The sequence below is a fragment of the Drosophila suzukii genome, chromosome 3, assembly GCF_043229965.1.
Source record: "Drosophila suzukii chromosome 3, CBGP_Dsuzu_IsoJpt1.0, whole genome shotgun sequence".
Classification (NCBI taxonomy): Eukaryota; Metazoa; Arthropoda; class Insecta; order Diptera; family Drosophilidae; genus Drosophila; species Drosophila suzukii.
The window spans coordinates 39,192,143-39,209,748 of record NC_092082.1 but is presented as its reverse complement, the minus strand read 5'-3'; the positions used below and the strand labels follow the sequence as shown (position 1 = coordinate 39,209,748).

At 42.1% G+C, this 17,606-nt stretch overlaps 2 protein-coding genes across 4 annotated transcripts in view; one reads left to right on the top strand and one right to left on the bottom strand.

Moving 5' to 3' along the window:
* LOC108015781 (uncharacterized) overlaps nt 1-14,636 on the bottom strand; it is a 34,643-nt gene extending 20,007 nt beyond the window's left edge. The window contains exon 1 of the mRNA XM_070995969.1: nt 14,377-14,636. The gene's annotated coding sequence lies outside the window, so the exon portion shown is untranslated. The remainder of the gene's footprint in view (nt 1-14,376) is intronic.
* The window catches only part of LOC108011916 (uncharacterized), a 323,723-nt gene that overhangs the window by 186,631 nt on the left and 119,486 nt on the right, over nt 1-17,606 (top strand). The window lies entirely within an intron of this gene.

Below are 17,606 nucleotides of genomic sequence, written 5' to 3'. Positions count from 1 at the left end.
TGCGCCTTCGCATGAATCGTATGATCAGTCCTAGGGTAACTACAAATAGGATGATGGCGTATCCATAATTCAGGGAAGAATCTATAATTCCTTCGCTTCTGAGTTTCTCTAGTACTCTTGTGTTGTTTATGTTAAGTTCCTTGACCATTTGTAGTGACAGTACTTAATCTATTTTCGACTTTTCCGCTGTTAATTGAAAAAGTGAAGGTTCCGGTTCGACCGTGTTGGTTTCTTTTGACTTGTAGATGTTTTCTCCAATTGTTACTGTAGAGTTCCTGTATTGAATTATAAATGAGCCCTGTAGTTTTAAGAGCTTTTCGTCCAACGATACAAGTCCGCTAAAGTCGTTCAGCAGTAGAGTTCCTGGCAATATTTCCTCGACATCGGGAATGTGTTGATTGTTGACCCTTTTGCATACTGGTTCCTTAAGGTTGAGCAGAGCGTTTACGCAAGTATCGTTACTTAAGTCTAGCAATTTTTCGGAATTACAAATAGTTTTATCGTTATGTGCCTCGCAAGGTTCTGTTATTGCGAATAGCTGTTTCTTACATTCTAGTAGATTTTCATATTTTAGATCGTTAATTATATGGGCTTTTTTTAGTGCTTTTACTTTTAATGTTCTGCAAGTATCTTTATTAATTGTTGGTAGGCTAATAATGTAAATGAGTTCGTGGCCGTTGGTGGCAAGTTTGACTTTAGCAAATTCTAAAAGTTCTTCTATGTCGAAAAATAAACTGTTTTCTTCTTTAAAAATGTTTTCTACAATGTTGGTTTCTTTTGCTGAGAAAATGAATGAATTCACTGTGTTAGATTTTGCAAAAGTTATTGCGTACAGAATGTTTGTAATTTCTTCTTTAATTAGTTGTATTTTGTATTTTAAAATATTGGCTTTTTGGTCTATTATTCCTTCCGAGCTTTGAGTAAATTTTATAATTGCATTTGTGGCATTACTGAGTTGATTTATTTTTTCGTTAATTAGCCGGTTTATTACTACTTGTCTGTTATTATTTTCTAGCTGTTCATTTATCTTATTTTCTACGACCTCATAATCATGGTGATCTGGTGATCCTGCCAGCCACTTCCATGCTGTCCCTATTGCTTCTATTGCTCTTTTTGGTCTTTTTTGTGTTTGCAATCTGCGTAAGTCGGATTTGATTTGTTTTAGTTCGTACGACAGATATGGTTGAAGCGGGTGAGATGAAGTAAGTAATGGTGGTGTTTTTATTTTCTGCTACTTTTTCTTTTTTATACCTAGGTGTTAGTTTTGACCCTAATCTTTTGTCGATTTTAACGTGTACTATTTCGCCTGGCCTGAAATGTTTTGGTAGGTTCTTGTTTTTGTTGTGGTATTCTAAGTCATAAAGTTGTTTCTTTTGAATTTTTTGTATTATTTCCTCTCGTTGATTTCTTATATCTTCTGGTGTATTAGGGATTGTGTTTCTAAAAAAAATGTCTATGGGCTTTTCTTTTGTTACTGAATGTATTGATTTATTGTATTCCTGGACCGCCTGAAAAAGTAAATCTTCAAATACCATGCTCCCGTTGTCTTTTTTTAAGCACCTTAAAATTTCGGATAGTGTCGAATGGAACCTTTCTACTTGTCCATTACTTGTTGATGCGTATGGGGCAGTGGTGTGCACTGAGATTTTAAGTTGGTCTTCAAGCATAAATTTTATAGCTGCAGAACTTAAAGAACGTTCGTTATCCATTATTATCCATTTCGGCATACCGAAAGCTATAAGCATTTCTCTTAAGGTGTTTTTAATATCCTCAGCTGCTCTTGACTGTAAAATTTTTACTTGAGCGTATTTGGAAAATTTGTCAATACCTGTTAATACGCTTTTTTTTTCTGTGATATAAATATCTACATGGACTATTTCTCCTGGATATTTGGGGATAGGTGTTGGTTGAATTTCGCCCTTTGGCGGATGCCTATCGTATTTAGATTCTTTACAGGTCTGGCAGGACTGAACTATTGCTTGAATTTTCTTTTGAGCTTGCGGGAAAAAATAATTCTTAAGTATTTGTATTTTATTTTCTTTCGCATCTCTATGCGCTCTCTTGTGTTCTAGAGTTATTAATTTATTTTGTTGTAATTCGGACGTGACGTCGTCTACTTGTTTTCGCGTGAACCTTACTTTATATGAACTGAAATATGTGGGATAAATATTTTGTATTTTTCCCATTACTTCTTCGGAAGTAAAAATTCCGTTTATTAATCTGGGATCTAGTCTGCATGTTAGGAGTGCTATTATTTGTTCTTCTGTGTACTCTCTTCTTTTTACTATGTGTCTATGGTAGGTTGGGAATGGAATTTCAAAAGTATCTGAGTCCGTTTCGTCCATGAGTAGGAATAATTGATTTTTGAAAACATTAATGGGAGCTTCTACAGAAAATATAAGATTGTGAGATGAGCTTTCGTCGCTATGAATGGTTGCTGTGGAGCTGAGTGAATTTATTTCGGCCGGGGCCCTAGAAAGTGCGTCAGCTACTACATTAGCTACTCCTGGCTTGTATTTAATTTCGTGATTATATTCGCCAATAAGGTCTCTCCATCGTTTTAGTTTCGCATTATGGTTATTGACACTATTTGAAAAACTTAGGGGCTGGTGGTCTGTGTATATTACGACTTTCGAATATCCGTAAAGATAATGTCTTAGGCTTTGAAGTGCCCACACGATGGCTAACATTTCCTTTTCGTTTGTTGCGTAATTTTCTTCGGTTTTTGTGAGTGTAAGTGAGATAAATGTTATTGGTCTATGGTTTTGTTCTAAGACTGCGCCTATCGCATAGCTTGACGCGTCGGTTGTAAGCTGAAATTCTTTTCCAAAATCTGGGTATGCTAGGGTGACGTCTCGGGAGATGAGTGTATTTTTTAATTTTTCGAAAGCATTTATTGCTTTCTTGTCTAAGTTAATAGCTGTCCTGCTTGATTTATTTTTTGATATGCGACCTTCTTCTCCTCTGAGGAGAATGGTTAGTGGTTTTGCAATTTTTGCATAATCTCTAATAAATCTTCTATAATACCCTGTCATGCCTAAGAAAGATCGTAGATCCTTTAACGTTTTCGGAATCGGAAATTTTGAAATTGCTTTTATTTTGTCGATATTTGTCTTAACTCCGTCTTGTGAGATGGTATACCCTAAAAAATCTACTTCGTTTTTGAAAAAATGACATTTCTCTATTTGTACCCTCATGTTGGCATTTTGTAGGGTTGAAAATACTTTTTCGAGGTTCTGACCGTGTTCTACTTCGTTTTTGCTAAAAACGATTATTTCGTCCACTTACACATAGCAAATTTTCCCTATGTATTCCCTCAGGATGTCGTCCAAGGCTCTTTGGAAAATAGATGGCGAGTTTTTTAGACCAAATGGGAGCCTGGTGAATTCATATTTTCCACCGTTTACTGCAAAGGCTGTTTTTTCGATATCCGTGTCCTTTAATGGGATTTGATGAAATCCACTTTTAAGGTCTAACACTGAAAAGTATTTATTATCCCCTAGCTGTGCGATAATTTCGCCAATCTCTGGGATAGGGTACCGATCAGATACAGTGACGTCGTTGAGTTTCCTGTAATCTATTACTAATCTATACTTTTTTTCTTCGGACTGACCTGACTTTTTTGGAACTACCCAAACGGGTGCATTATACGGAGAACGTGAAGGTCTAATAATGCCATCTTCGAGCATTTCGTTTATTTGTTTTTGTACTTCCTGTCTTAGTGAAGCTGGGTATGGGTAGTGTTTTCCATAGACTGGGGAGTCTGATGAAGTTCTTATTTCTCCTACTACTTTAGTTGTGTATGCTAATTTTGTGTCTGGGTCGGCGAATAAGTTTTTGTGGCTTTGTACGAGGTTTTTTATAATTATTTTTTGTGACTCGGTCATATGACTGACTTGTGGTCCTATTGTGTTAACGGCTTGTGCGGCTAATTGGTGAATTTTAATTTTTCTTTTGTTTTCAAGAATGAGTGTATCATTTTTGACATCTATAATTGCGCCTAATATTTTCATTGTATCGTTGCCTAATATACCATGGAATGTTTTTAGTGTATCTAGTAGAAAAAATTTCATTGGTTTATCTGAGATATTGGGGAGTTTAAGAATCGTGTGTTGTGTAATATTATTGTTGCCTCCCACAGAGCTAACTGAAAAGTTTTTCTCGTTTGGTTTTGGGTTTGGTACCAGTTGTGGTTGGATGTAATTCTGGTTTGAGCCTGTGTCTATTAAAAATTTTAAGATTTTTCCGTTCCCCGTCGTTACTTTAAAATAAGGTAGTGAGGAACGATTTATTCTAAAAAATAGAGCTCGGACATGTCAATGTATTCTTGTTGTTCTGTATCAGTTTGCCAAGTGAATTCTTCTTGAAGTTCGCCTATGTTATTATGTTCTGCCATTTCGTAATATTCCTGCTCTGCACTAGTTGTATCTCTTTGCGTATCCTGTTGTGTAGTAGTTTCGGACTCGGTTTGAATATGAAATTGTCTTGGCATCTTGCTAGTGTTCTGAACATTAGAAGTGCTGAGAGGTCGTTTCCCAGAATAATCGTTGTTCGCCGGCTTATTCATATAGTTAATATGACGCGATCGAATTGATTGATCAACTTCCATAGGTATTGCTTTTGGTTGGGGTCGGGGGGGCGGTGTCGGGGAAATATAGGGTGTTAATTGTCTTGCTTGGCCTGAATTAGCTTGATTGTAATAATTAGGTTGGGTGGTTTGTGTGAAGGGGAATTTCCCGGTTGCGGCTACTACTTGCATCTGTTTAGGGTTGTGGTATAAATGGGGATGAAAATTTTGTTTCGCTCCTACCATTCGGAACGGTTGGTGAGTTCTTGGTGGTAGTGTAGGCGGTTTTCCGGAGTAAATGTTTTTAGGTGTTTGATTGTTTCTAGTGGTCTGGTTCTCAAGCAAACTGCATAGGTGTAGTGCGTGCCCTAAGCCGTGCGGTTCTTTGATTGCTAACAGTTGGGCTAGATTTCCGTTTAGGCCTCTAACAAAAGTGTCTAGAGCTTTTTCCCTGTACATAGTTGTTAAAGATTGTATGGTTTCTTGTGAAACGTCCATGTTACTAACTTGGTTCAGGATGAGGGATAGCTGTTGGTAGACTGTTTGGTAGAACTCTAATATAGTATTGTTTCCTTGAGCGAGGGCATAGAGCTGGTATTCTAAAGTTTTAAGGTCTCGTTTGTCGGCAAAATGCGATGTTAGGCATTTCGAAATAGCTGTCCAGTCTAGTGGGGTGTTGTATGATTCTAGCACTGCGTCTGCCTGTCCAGTAATTTTATTGCGGATTGCTAAAATAATTCCGTAATATTTTGGTGAACCAATTCTCCCTTCATAGATTTTTAAAACTCGTGCTACACTCTTTTTCCATGAGGAATATTCACTTTTGTTTCCTGAAAATTCCCTAAGTGATCGTACAATGTCCGGTATTTTGTCTAATTCACTAAGGTTGTGTGCTAGTTCTCGTTTAATTGTTTGGTCTGTATATTGCGAAAAATCATTATTGGGTTTAATTATTTCTTTCACCAAGCCACTTAATTTGGTTTCTAAGACACCTTTTATTATTTCTTCGATATCCCTCTCGGTCATAAGACGCGCATGGGTAGTTGCGGAAGGGCCTGTAAGGCTTCCTAGTCTGTCTGCTAAATCTTGGTCGGGCATTTTAGTTATTTTTTTGTGATCACGATACATGAACAGTAGATTAAAAGGATGAATTTATATTTTAAAAAAATTTTTTTGATAGTTACTCAGAATTCGGAATGAAAATAGTTAATTATTTCGTGCTGTAAAAATTATAAGGTTTGATTTAGAGCTTAGAATTTAAGTGCTCTGTGTTTTCTTAATTCTTAATATAGATTTTTAATCCTTAATTATTTTTCTTTAAATTTGATAGGTAACGATTATTTGTAAAAATTTTTGCGATCGATTTAATTTAATTTTAAAATTCTTTGATTCTTTGTTTATCAATTTAATTATTCGTTAGTTATTATACTTTTCCTTTTCACGGAATTTGTTTATCGCTTGACAATTATTGTTTCCTTTTTTTGTTTGGAATATTTGCTAAATGTTATGCTTACAGAATAATCATATCTCGGTGTGCTCTCGTGCCGGTAATCTTGGTGTTTTTCCTTTTTGTCCCACGTTGCAGCGATTTCTCCAGAATGCGGGTCTACTTGGGCACCTCCTTTACACCTTTGTTTGCACGTTCCCTCCGAACGGATACTAAAGGGAATCACAGCGATAAAGTTTGGCCTGATATGTTCACCAGGTACAAGTCCTTTTTGCAGGAGTGTCACTTTGTAGCGTTTTCTGGAACGGCACTTTAATTGTGGCACTTCCGGGCTTCGGTGGTCGGGTTTTTTCGTACGGATTAGGCAGGATAATTTTACCGGACCGGCAGGATTTTTTTACTGCTCGTCGCGAAGCGCGGAACTTGTATCTTTCGCGAACTTTTATATCAGGTCCCTGTTCGGGCGCCAGTTAAAAGTTTAGATAGTATTTTATTTAAAAAAAAAATACAAACTTTATTATTTGAGTTCAGATTTACAACTAACTTTTCTTATGTTAATAATTAATAATGTAACCTAGGTGCTGCTGCCGTTTCTGCCGCTGCTGCTGCTGCTGACGTTCTCTGCTATCGTCATTGACCATCGCTGCTGTTGTTGATGTGGTCGGTCCTAATTGGTTGCTGTCGCTGATATTGCTGCTGCCGCGGTGCAGTTGACCATTTCTTATTCTGATTGGTCAACTTAATTTGGCAATAATTGTTGTTGCCAAATGCACTCGGCGTTGGGTTCAATCACCCAGCGTTGAAGCTTTCCCACGATCGTAAGGTGGGAAGTGCAAGCTCAGCGCACGTGGCTGCTGAACTCAATTGGGGGCCTATTGGGCAACGTTCTGGCCAGTATAGGGTTACTGTTGGGAAATTGGTGCCTATGCTTTTCTCGCGCTTATAACCAATTTGTTTTTGTTTGGGATTTTGCGCGTGTAGCGATACTCTTACTTGAGCATTTAGCATTCTAGGTGTTAACTCATATATTGAGATCCCGGGTAGGTGGCGCGATCCAAACTCGCTTTGCTCCTCGCATATCTCCATCTTTCTTTTGGCCCCTTTAGCTGAGTAACGGGTATCTGATAGTCGAGGTACTAGTCTATTGCGTTCTCTCTTGTTTTTGTCTCCGTCGGTCGTGTACTTATGCTTGTTTCAAACAAAATGCAGTAAAAGAATTTAAATCTGTGTATTGGGGCAACGCCTGAAATAAATAAGTTGCCATTGTTGGGTGGGTAGAGATGTGGAGACAAGGACCCCGAGAGAGGACCACGTGCAATCCGACGAGCTGGTCCCAAGCACAGCTAGAATGCGCACAGTCGATCCCAGTTCCTATTAACCGTGAGTCAGATGTGATAGAAAGAGTCTTTTATATTTTGGCAATCGCTCCTTGTCCCAAACTGAGCACTACACAATCTGGCGCCCAACGTGGAGCGAAAAGGATATTTTCCGTCCCAATTTTTGCTCTAAAAAATATATCCTTGTTCATTTCACCTTTGAGGACCAGCTTTTAAGAAGTATTTCGATGTTTGCTTTGGCAGAAGCCGAACTCCAACGGTGGAGTTGCAATTCGGTTACGGATTGATCGACCCTGTTACATTCAGGCTGACCAAGATGAATAAATAAATTGAGATATCTTGAAAAGAAAGTCCCAGGAAAACTAGCTCTAAATGAGTCGGAAATTCAATATTCTGGAGGACTTCTACTGCCGGGAGAGAGAAAGAGACGAAAGTGAAGGGAATGTACGAGAGTTTTTCGCTGATACATTTAAACAGAGTAAATATATAAAATAGTTTATAGTTTAAAATCAGGTATAAATATCAAAATTTGGTAAATATTAATTTACAATTAAACAATAAATATTATTAAGACTAGGGAGCATAGAATTATATATAAGGTTTAAATGTTAGTCAACAGTTTTTTTTAATATTTTATAAATTTTTTAGGGATAATCTACCCTTGTAATAAAATTATTTGAATCCAGACGCACACGGTTTCCCACCAGAAAGATACTTTACATTATAAGAGTTTTATACATTATTTTACTTTTTTTCCGCGAGAGGGCGAGAATTGAGACAGTCTGTGGCAACCTTATATGGCAGCAGCGCCAACAGAAGCTTGCCAGATGACTAGAAAGAATGGTGTGGCAACTCTCGGAGATTTATCGGCAAGAATCAGCGAGCGACACACGTGTCTTGATAATATTAATAAACTTTGTAGTTCTTAATCTGAATAAAACTTTAATGGCAAACATACTTCGCCATAGTGGTGACCCCGGAAAGTAAAATCATAGTAAAAGTTACTTATTCTACGAAATTGACACACACGTTCACAATTAAGAATTTGCGCACTGAATGAACAGACGCCAATACGATTTGCGAAAAATAAAAGGTAGGCGGCTAAATTTCGACGAAGAAAGCGATCGCTCCGATTTTCCATTCATCATGCCGGATTCAAATCCTGATTTAACTGCTCAAGTCCGAGATCTGCAGCAGCAACTCGAGGCACTTCGGACAAATGCACCTGGCAACTGGGATGAGACTACACGCACACACACACGTGCGACTGTCCACTTGCCAAAATTCGCACATAGCAACCCTCAACTATGGTTTGCGCAAGTGGAGCGGTCATTTCGATTGCACCAGATTATCGACGACACCGACAAGTTCGACCTTGTGACCCTTCACCTGGAGGAGGATGTAGTTTTGGCAGTGGAAGACTTAGTCATTCGACCACCCAACGAAAACAAGTACGTAGCAATTAAAAATCGCTTACTACAAAAATTTGCGGAATCTCCAGAGTCGAAACTGCGCCGACTTCTGCAGGGTGGAGGTACATCTGGTCTAAAACCATCTGAGATCCTGGCCAACATGCGACGACTAGCTCCGGACCCGGGCAGCGAGAACATCATTCTTACTCTTTTCCTGGCAGAGATGCCGGCGTCAATTCGACCCACTCTTACAGTCTGGGAAGAGACGGACTTGGATAAGCTCGCTAAGATCGCAGACAAGATGCTCGAAGCGGTAAACCACAACGCCACTTTTGCGATCAGCACGAATAACTCGACTGCAGCGGCCCCACCTGTTTGCGCAACTTCCACCGAAGACCCCTGGAAAAAGATCAACGACAACTTGCGTTCGCTGTCACAGAAGTTTGACGTATTGCAAAAGGATGTCAAACGTCTCCAATTCCAAGGACGCTCACGCAGTTCATCGCGTGGCCACGTACAAACTGGAAATTCGAATCAACAGGCATCTGTGCCTCAAGAGAAGCTTTGCTTCTACCACGATCGATTTGGGGAAAACGCTCAAAAGTGCCGCCCTCCATGTTCCCGCTCCTCGTCGTTAAACTAAAGGAGCTGTCGCCCGACACGCTGGTCGGCGGCAGCACGAATATAACCAGCGAGCCTACAGTTCAGCTAGCTGTTCCACAGGAGCAGCGTCTACACGTCACCGATCGCACATCTCACATCCGCTTCCTCGTTGATTCTGGATCTGTAGTTTCCGTCATACCACGAACGCTGGTTAGACAAAAAACTACTCTGAGCGATTTGACACTGTACGCAGCGAACCAGACAGTCATTCATACTTATGGAAAATACGTCACTCAACTGAACTTGGATCTTCGCCGAAACTTTACATGGCCGTTCATTATCGCTGACGTGCACACAGCTATTATTGGGGCTGACTTTTTAAGCAAATTCCAATTGCTCATTGATCTTAAAAACCAACGCTTGATCGACTCAGTTACTGGACTATCGACACCAGCATGTCTTGCACAAGCGAAACACATATCAGTTTCCACAGTGCAGTGTATGTCCAAATTTCAAAAACTCCTAAGTGAATTTGTCGACGTGACAAAGCCATCGATTAAAGCAGCTACGCAACACGACGTGCGTCACTACATTGAAACAAATGGAATACCTGTTGCTGATAGACCACGACGCCTCTCCGGTGAAAAACTTGTCACTGCCAAGAGAGAAATAAACTTCTTGATGGATCAAGGCATATGTCGCCCGTCAAAAAGTCCTTGGTCCAGCCCGTTACATATGGTTACCAAAAAAGACGGTGGCTGGCGGGCATGTGGAGATTATCGAAAACTAAATTCAATTACCATACCAGATCGCTACCCAATCGCCCATATACACGACTTCACGGAGCAACTGCAAGGAAAGAAGATTTTTTCAACCCTCGATTTGGTTAAAGCATACTACCAAATTCCCATGGCAGAAAACGATATCCAAAAAACAGCGGTGTGCACTCCTTTTGGACTCATTGAGTTTCAATACATGCCATTTGGGTTAAAAAACGCGACTCAAACATTTCAACGCTTTATGGACAACATCTTTCGCGGCATGGACTTCGTTTATTGCTACATTGACGACATACTTATAACGTCGCTTTCCATCGCTGAACACGAAGAACATCTTCGGGCTGTCTTGCAAGTACTTCAGAAACATGGCCTAAGCATCAATCTGACCAAATGCCAGTTTGCGCAATCTCAAGTAAACTTTCTCAGCTATACGATCAATGAATTTGGAATTAAACCACCCACCGAACGCATAGATGCCATTCTTAATTATGCACGTCCTGAAACCATAAGCCAACTTGGTCGTTTCTTGGGCGTTATAAATTACTATCGCAGATGTTTGGCTCGATCATCACACATACAAGCGCCGCTCACTGAGTTGCTAAAGGATGTTAAAAAAAATGATCAACGTAAAATTGAATGGACATCAGAGCTCCATGCAGCTTTTGAAGCTTGCAAACAAAGCATAGCAGACGCAGCCCTCTTGTCTTTTCCCGCACCAAAATCTGAACTTCAGCTGGTTTGCGATGCTTCCGATTTCGCAATTGGAGCAGTTTTGGAGCAGCGTACACACGGAAATTGGCAACCTCTAGGATTTTTCTCAAAGAAGCTGAGCAACACGGAGAAAAATTACTCAACCTACGACCGAGAACTGCTCGCTATCTTCGAATCCATTAAATATTTCAAACATCTTGTTGACGGGCGCATTTTTGTCATCAGAACGGATCACAAGCCGCTCGTGTACGCATTTCAGCAGCGACCAGAGAAAGCATCACCGAGACAGCTACGACATTTGGCTTACATCTCTCAATTCTGCACGACTATTATGCATGTGAAAGGATCCGCGAATGCAGTCGCAGACGCTTTTTCAAGATTATGCTCTATAACAATGCCGACTGGCATAAAATTATCGCAAATTGAAGAGGAGCAAGCGTCAGATCCTGAACTGGTACACCTTTTAAAAGGAACCACATCTTTAAAACTTCAAAGGGTTCGATTTGATGACAACACCTCACTCTACTGCGATGTTTCTACAGGAAGCGTTCGTCCTTATGTACCCAAATCTTTGCGCAATGCTGTGTTTTCGTTCGTTCACGGTTTGTCTCATCCCAGTGGTCGGTCAACAGTTCGTCAAGTGCGCCAAAAGTTTGTATGGCCCTCGATGAATAAAAATGTCCTCGAATGGTGCAGAGTTTGTCTACCTTGTCAGCGCTCTAAGATCCACAAACACAACCACCTCTTACCAGAAAAGATCGAAGTGCCAAATGGTAGATTTGACCACGTTCACCTTGACATTGTAGTTATGCCATTACAACAAAACTATCGGTACTGTCTGACGATGATTGATAGATTTACGCGATGGCCAGAAGCTGTACCTCTCTCAAATATTACTGCTGAGACAATAGCTACGGCGTTCTGGACTCACTGGATATCTCGATTTGGTTCTCCAAAAACGATAACTACGGACCAAGGAACACAATTTGAGTCAGCAGTTTTCAAACATCTTGCTAATCTGGTTGGAAGTAAACACATACACACGACGGCCTACCATCCTCAGTCAAACGGACTCATAGAGAGGTGGCACAGATCCTTTAAGTCATCTTTGATGTGCAACAGAGGTACTCCGTGGCCGGAGTTACTGCCAACAGTTTTGCTTGGACTTCGTACCTGTTACAAGGAGGACATCAAATCTTCAGCCTCAGAAATGGTATACGGAACACCTATTCGACTGCCAAATGAGTTTTTTACCGACTTGGACGACACGGTTGACCCCACCTCTTTTTTGAGTATCTTTCGAGAGCACATGCAAAAAGTGCGACCGACATCAACAGCACATCATATCAAGCAGAAGATGTTCGTATTGAAAGGGATCGATAAATGTACGCATGTATTTCTCCGCACTGACGCCGTAAAACAGCCTCTGGAAGCCCCTTACACTGGTCCTCATGAGATTGTCAGACGCGAAAACGATCGTGTTTTCACTATCAGACTCAATGGCCATGAGACTGCAGTATCAGTTGATCGCCTCAAACCAGCATTTTTAGTAAAGGACGACTGCCAGTTGGATTCAGAAGAAGTTACCCCTAGACTGACCAGGACTTATGAGAGAAAACATGGAGTTAAATTTTCAAACCAGGACTCGTGACGCGTTCACTGGAGGGGGAGTACTGTGGCAACCTAATATGGCAGCAGCGCCAACAGAAGCTTGCCAGATGACTAGAAAGAATGGTGTGGCAACTCTCGGAGATTTATCGGCAAGAATCAGCGAGCGACACACGTGTCTTGATAATATTAATAAACTTTGTAGTTCTTAATCTGAATAAAACTTTAATGGCAAACATACTTCGCCATAAGTCCCATACAGGAGAGTTATCATGCCCTCTACGCAAAAGCGCCACCTATACTTGAGACCTAGTTCGCGCTGTTTAGCTTGTAAAGCGACATCTATAACTTGAGATCTAGTTGGCCCTGTTTAGCTTGTTTCATCTATGTGTCAAGTTTATTGGAGTGCGTCTCGGCTTAAATTTTACATAACTGGAAAATCTAATGTATGGGACTCTCTCCATTCTCGCGGAAAAAATGTAAAAAACTCGTATAATGTAAGGAATTTTCCTTTTTAAACCCGTTACTCGTAGAGTAAAAGGGTATACTAGATTCGTCGGAAAGTATGTAACAGGCAGAAGGAAGCGTTTCCGACCCCATAAAGTATATATATTCTTGATCAGGATCACTAGCCGAGTCGATCTAGCCATGTCCGTCTGTCTGTCCGTCCGGATGAACGCTGAGATCTCGGAAACTATAAGAGCTAGGCTTTTGAGATTTGGCGTGCAAATTGATTCCGCAAAAAACTGTGGCTCCTACAGTTTTGATGGTAGATAGAAAATTTTAACTGAAATGTATTGGTCTTGTGAATACCTATCGATTGATCCAAAAAAAATTTGCCACGCCCAAGGGATTAGACTGGGCATTAGCCTGTGCGTTCACCGTCCTTTGTTCGCGGTGATCCACTTCCTTTGCCATGCCTTAATCGTGCTACTGCGCTGGGTCCTGCTTCCTTCCTTCGTTTTGCCGCCAGGAGGTTTATCGGTATGGTACCGGCTACCACTAGCGCGGCTTCCTCAGATACCGTGATGCGCAGTGCGCAGCGTCTGTAGACAGCTTTGCACTATTATATAATATATATATAATATAATATATATATATATAAATATTTTGCAATTAAATTATTCAAAATTTAAAATATATATATATATATATATAAATAATATTATATAATATATATATATATATTATATAATATTATTTATATATATATATATAATATTATTTATATATATATAAATATTTTGCAATTAAATTATTCAAAATTTAAAATACAGAGTAAATTTATAAAAATTATATATATATATATTATATATATATTATATTACATATATATATATATATATATATATATATATATAATTTTTATAAATTTACTCTGTTCAAATGTATCGGAGAAAATCTTTCCTACATTCCCTTTACTTTCGCTCGCTTTTTCTCTTCCGGCAATACATAAAAATCTATTTTAAATCCTATCTTGGTGTATGCAAGGATGTCTTTTAGGTAAGCAAGTAAGGCACATGTGTTTTTTACAGAAATCTGGAATAGATGTCTGATGTCTAGCATGCACTGCGGAGAAACCCATAGAATGCATGAATTGCCTGATTGAGCTATAAAACCAAAGGTAAAATACCTTTGTTGTAGCTACTGCCGTACAGCATAAGTGCAGATGTAGACACTGATTGTTCATTTGTCGGCAGTGGTGAACGGGGTCACTTTAAAAGACTTTGAGTAATTTCCAGCTCCTGTACATTATCTTTGACAATATCAGCGGTGTTGTCTATAAATGAAATAGTTTCGGCATCCTCCAATGCTGTGATAAGTGCTTCTGCCAAATCCAAGCTGCCTTGGATCGACTCGGACATTTTAAGACGTCTACGCATTCGCACTGTCATTCCGATGGGTTTAGGACAGTGGTCGGCAGCGGCCTATCTAGTGAGCATAGGGAAGTGTTCTGCCCATCCTCTGCTCGCTCACGTATAACGTACATGTTCGTGTAACTTCGGCATGGGTTTTCGGGTCATTTTTTTCAACTTCGGCTCGCTTTTTTGTTGCTGCGGCAGAGGATCTCAGTGCAAAGCAGAGAAACGCCTCGCTACAGCACGCCGCGCGCAAACTTCGTGTTTGTTACACTCACACTAATGCAAGGCAAACTTGTGATGGTATGTGTGTGCCGACCACTGGTTTAGGACAAAGGAAATAAATGAAGCAATTGTTTTTATAATCTGTAAATCTGCGCTACGTGGAAAAAGAAGGCCTTAGAGGATTTCTAAGAAAATGTGTGCCGCATTTTATATGTCCTTGCAAGTCCAAGGCAAAAGTTAAAGACCTTTAATGTATTATGATAGACTTTCATAAACTTTTTCCAGATAACAACAGACAGTGTGGAGAAACAGTGAATGAGATGTTGAGAAATGTGGAGGTAGCGTTCCCCTGTAACCATTCCGAGCTCGAGCCGCTCATTTCTCACAATCACAGCTCATTTCGTTGAGCTCTATACGCCTTAAATGTACAAGAATGGATCAGGTTAGTTTAAATATTGTGAGGAGTTGAATAACTCCCCACAAATAGAAGCAGCAGCAGATGGCCGGCCGCTTACCAGATACGCGGCGAATTCGCGTAGTAACGGCGCGGCGGGGAGATCGAGAGAGTTTGGAGACCAACGAAGGAGAGCGAGAGAGTTTGGAGACCAATGAAGGAGAGCGAGAGAGATTGGAGACCAAGGATGGAGAGCGAGAGAGTTTGGAGACCAATGAAGGAGAGCGAGAGAGATTGGAGACCAAGGATGGAGATCGAGAGAGTATGGAGACTTCGCGGGCAGAGCAAGAGTGCCGTATGCAGAAGGGGATAACGGAACTCCTCTGGACTTTGGACTCTCCCGTGAACTTTGGACCGGGAGAGGGAGTGCCACATCTCGGCAGTGGAGCGGCACACAGGCGTGCCACAAGCGGCACGGGAATCAGCGGAACGGCAGCAGTGGGCGGAACATCCATTGGAAGCGGTACATAAAGGACAAGTGGGTCATCCAGGAGGCACGGACTTTGGACCCAAAGTGGAGAGATCCAGCGGGCCGTGCGCAAAAGGGAAATAACGGTGCTTGGAGGCCCTATATAAGGCCGCAGAGCGCTGGCAGCTGGATCAGTCGATCACAAGGAGTCAAACCGTCAAGATCACTCAGATACCAAAGTGAACATTCAAACAACCAGATAATCTACAAGGGAGCAGCAGCAAGTCGAGTCGCCAGAGAAGCAGCGCCGTGGGAGCCTACAAGGAGCGAGATTGCTACGTCGAGACGTTCGGGATTGGGATACCAGGAATCTCCGAATTGAGACGCAGGTAGCTGAGATCCAGAGGGCATCACACGGCTAGGTCAAGGCGGTCGGTTAATCCTGTCCACACAGTCCTGGCGTTACGCCTGGAAAGAGTATAACAAGCCAGAAGGGAGAGCGGTCGATCAGTAAGGTCTCGAGTGGAATTGTCCAGGAGAGCCCTACGGATTCGACTTGCGAGGTCCCGGAGCGGCGTGCCCGAACCACGAAGATAACAAGCCAGAAGGGAGAGCGGTCGATCGGTACGGTCTCGAGTGGAATTGTCCAGGAGATCCCTACGGATTCGACTTGCGAGGTCCCGGAGCGGCGTGCCCGAACCCCGAGTACCACAAGCCACACGGGAACGTCCCGGACAAAAAGCAAAAGGGTGAGGCTAGGGTGGAACGTTCGTTTACACTAGGCGTGGAAGCGAAGTAAGGCGCGAGGCAGCTTCCTGGCGTTACCGCCTTGACTGTCCGCGCGGGCTGAGCAGAAACCCCAGTGGGACCATCCGGGACAGAGCAAGGGACAGGCGGCGGTGTGTCGAAAGGAGCGATCCTGGAGAGCGCAGCTTCTGTTCACCCTAGTCTGAGAACGGTGACGCTTCCCTAAGCCCGTACGGCCGATACCCCTCGCGAGTCCGAGTCGTTACCAGCAGTCACCAAGTCACGCGTGAGAAGCGAACCGCGAGCGAGCATCTTCAGGGAGCTGCGAGGATCTTCAGGGAGCGGCGAGGATCTTCAGGGAGCTGCGAGGATCTTCAGGGAGCGGCGAGGATCTTCAGGGAGCTGCGAGTATCTTCAGGGAGCTACAGGACGGGAGCACCGTGTCATCAAGGCGAGAGGTCGTAGAGTCATCCAGGACCGTCGGAAGCACCGAAGGTCACAAGCAACGAGTCAAAGCCAACCAAGCGACTAAGATAATAATATACCCGCAATAAAACCCAATACGAACCCGTGAATTCTGTGCTTTCTCACTGAGCTACTGGGCGGTCACGTTAATATAAATTTGGTGGGACGAACACACAATATACTGAGCTAGCCGCACGAATCTCGTAGCGAGCAGACAATAAAAATCAGTTCGTTACATCTGGCGCCCAACGTGATTGTCCCAACAGTGAGAACAGCACAGTAAAAATGGGAAAGAAGTGGATTTACCGCCTCAAGAAGGAAGACTTCGCCCATGTCGCACAGAGGCTCAACGTCGCCCTGGAGGGCAGGCTAGACGACATGAGGAAGGCACTATCGGAATACTACTCCGAAACAGAGAACGATCCACAACTCGTCGACATCTGGGCCGAGCTAGAGGCGACATACTACGACAGAGCCGGCCCAAGCATTACGTTAACGAACGCTGAAGGGGACAACCTGGTGGCAAGCCTGAGCGTTGACAACATACAGAAAGAGGCCCACAGGAGAGAGTCAAGCCAAGAAAAGAAAGCAGCAGCGCTGATCCCGAGACCAAGCCAGTCGGACTATGCAAAGGTCGCTAAGCAGGTCCGTGAATGGTCGTTCAGGTTCGACGGGGCGGAAAAACCATTCGAGTTCCTGGAGCAGGTAGAATGGTCCGCCAACACGTACGGTTTGGATATGATCCCTCGAGCGATGCCGGAGTTGCTAAAAGGAAGGGCCTTGAAATGGTTCATCGCCAACAATAAGCAATGGAGAACATGGGCAGAATTCATTGAAAGCTTCCACACATATTTCCTGCCAAGAGACTTCTTCACCAGGCTGGCGGACCAGGTCCGGCAAAGGAAGCAAGGCTTCAGCGAGTCGTTCAAGGACTACATGATCGACATGCAGACGATGGTGAGGCCACTTAACTATTCTACGAA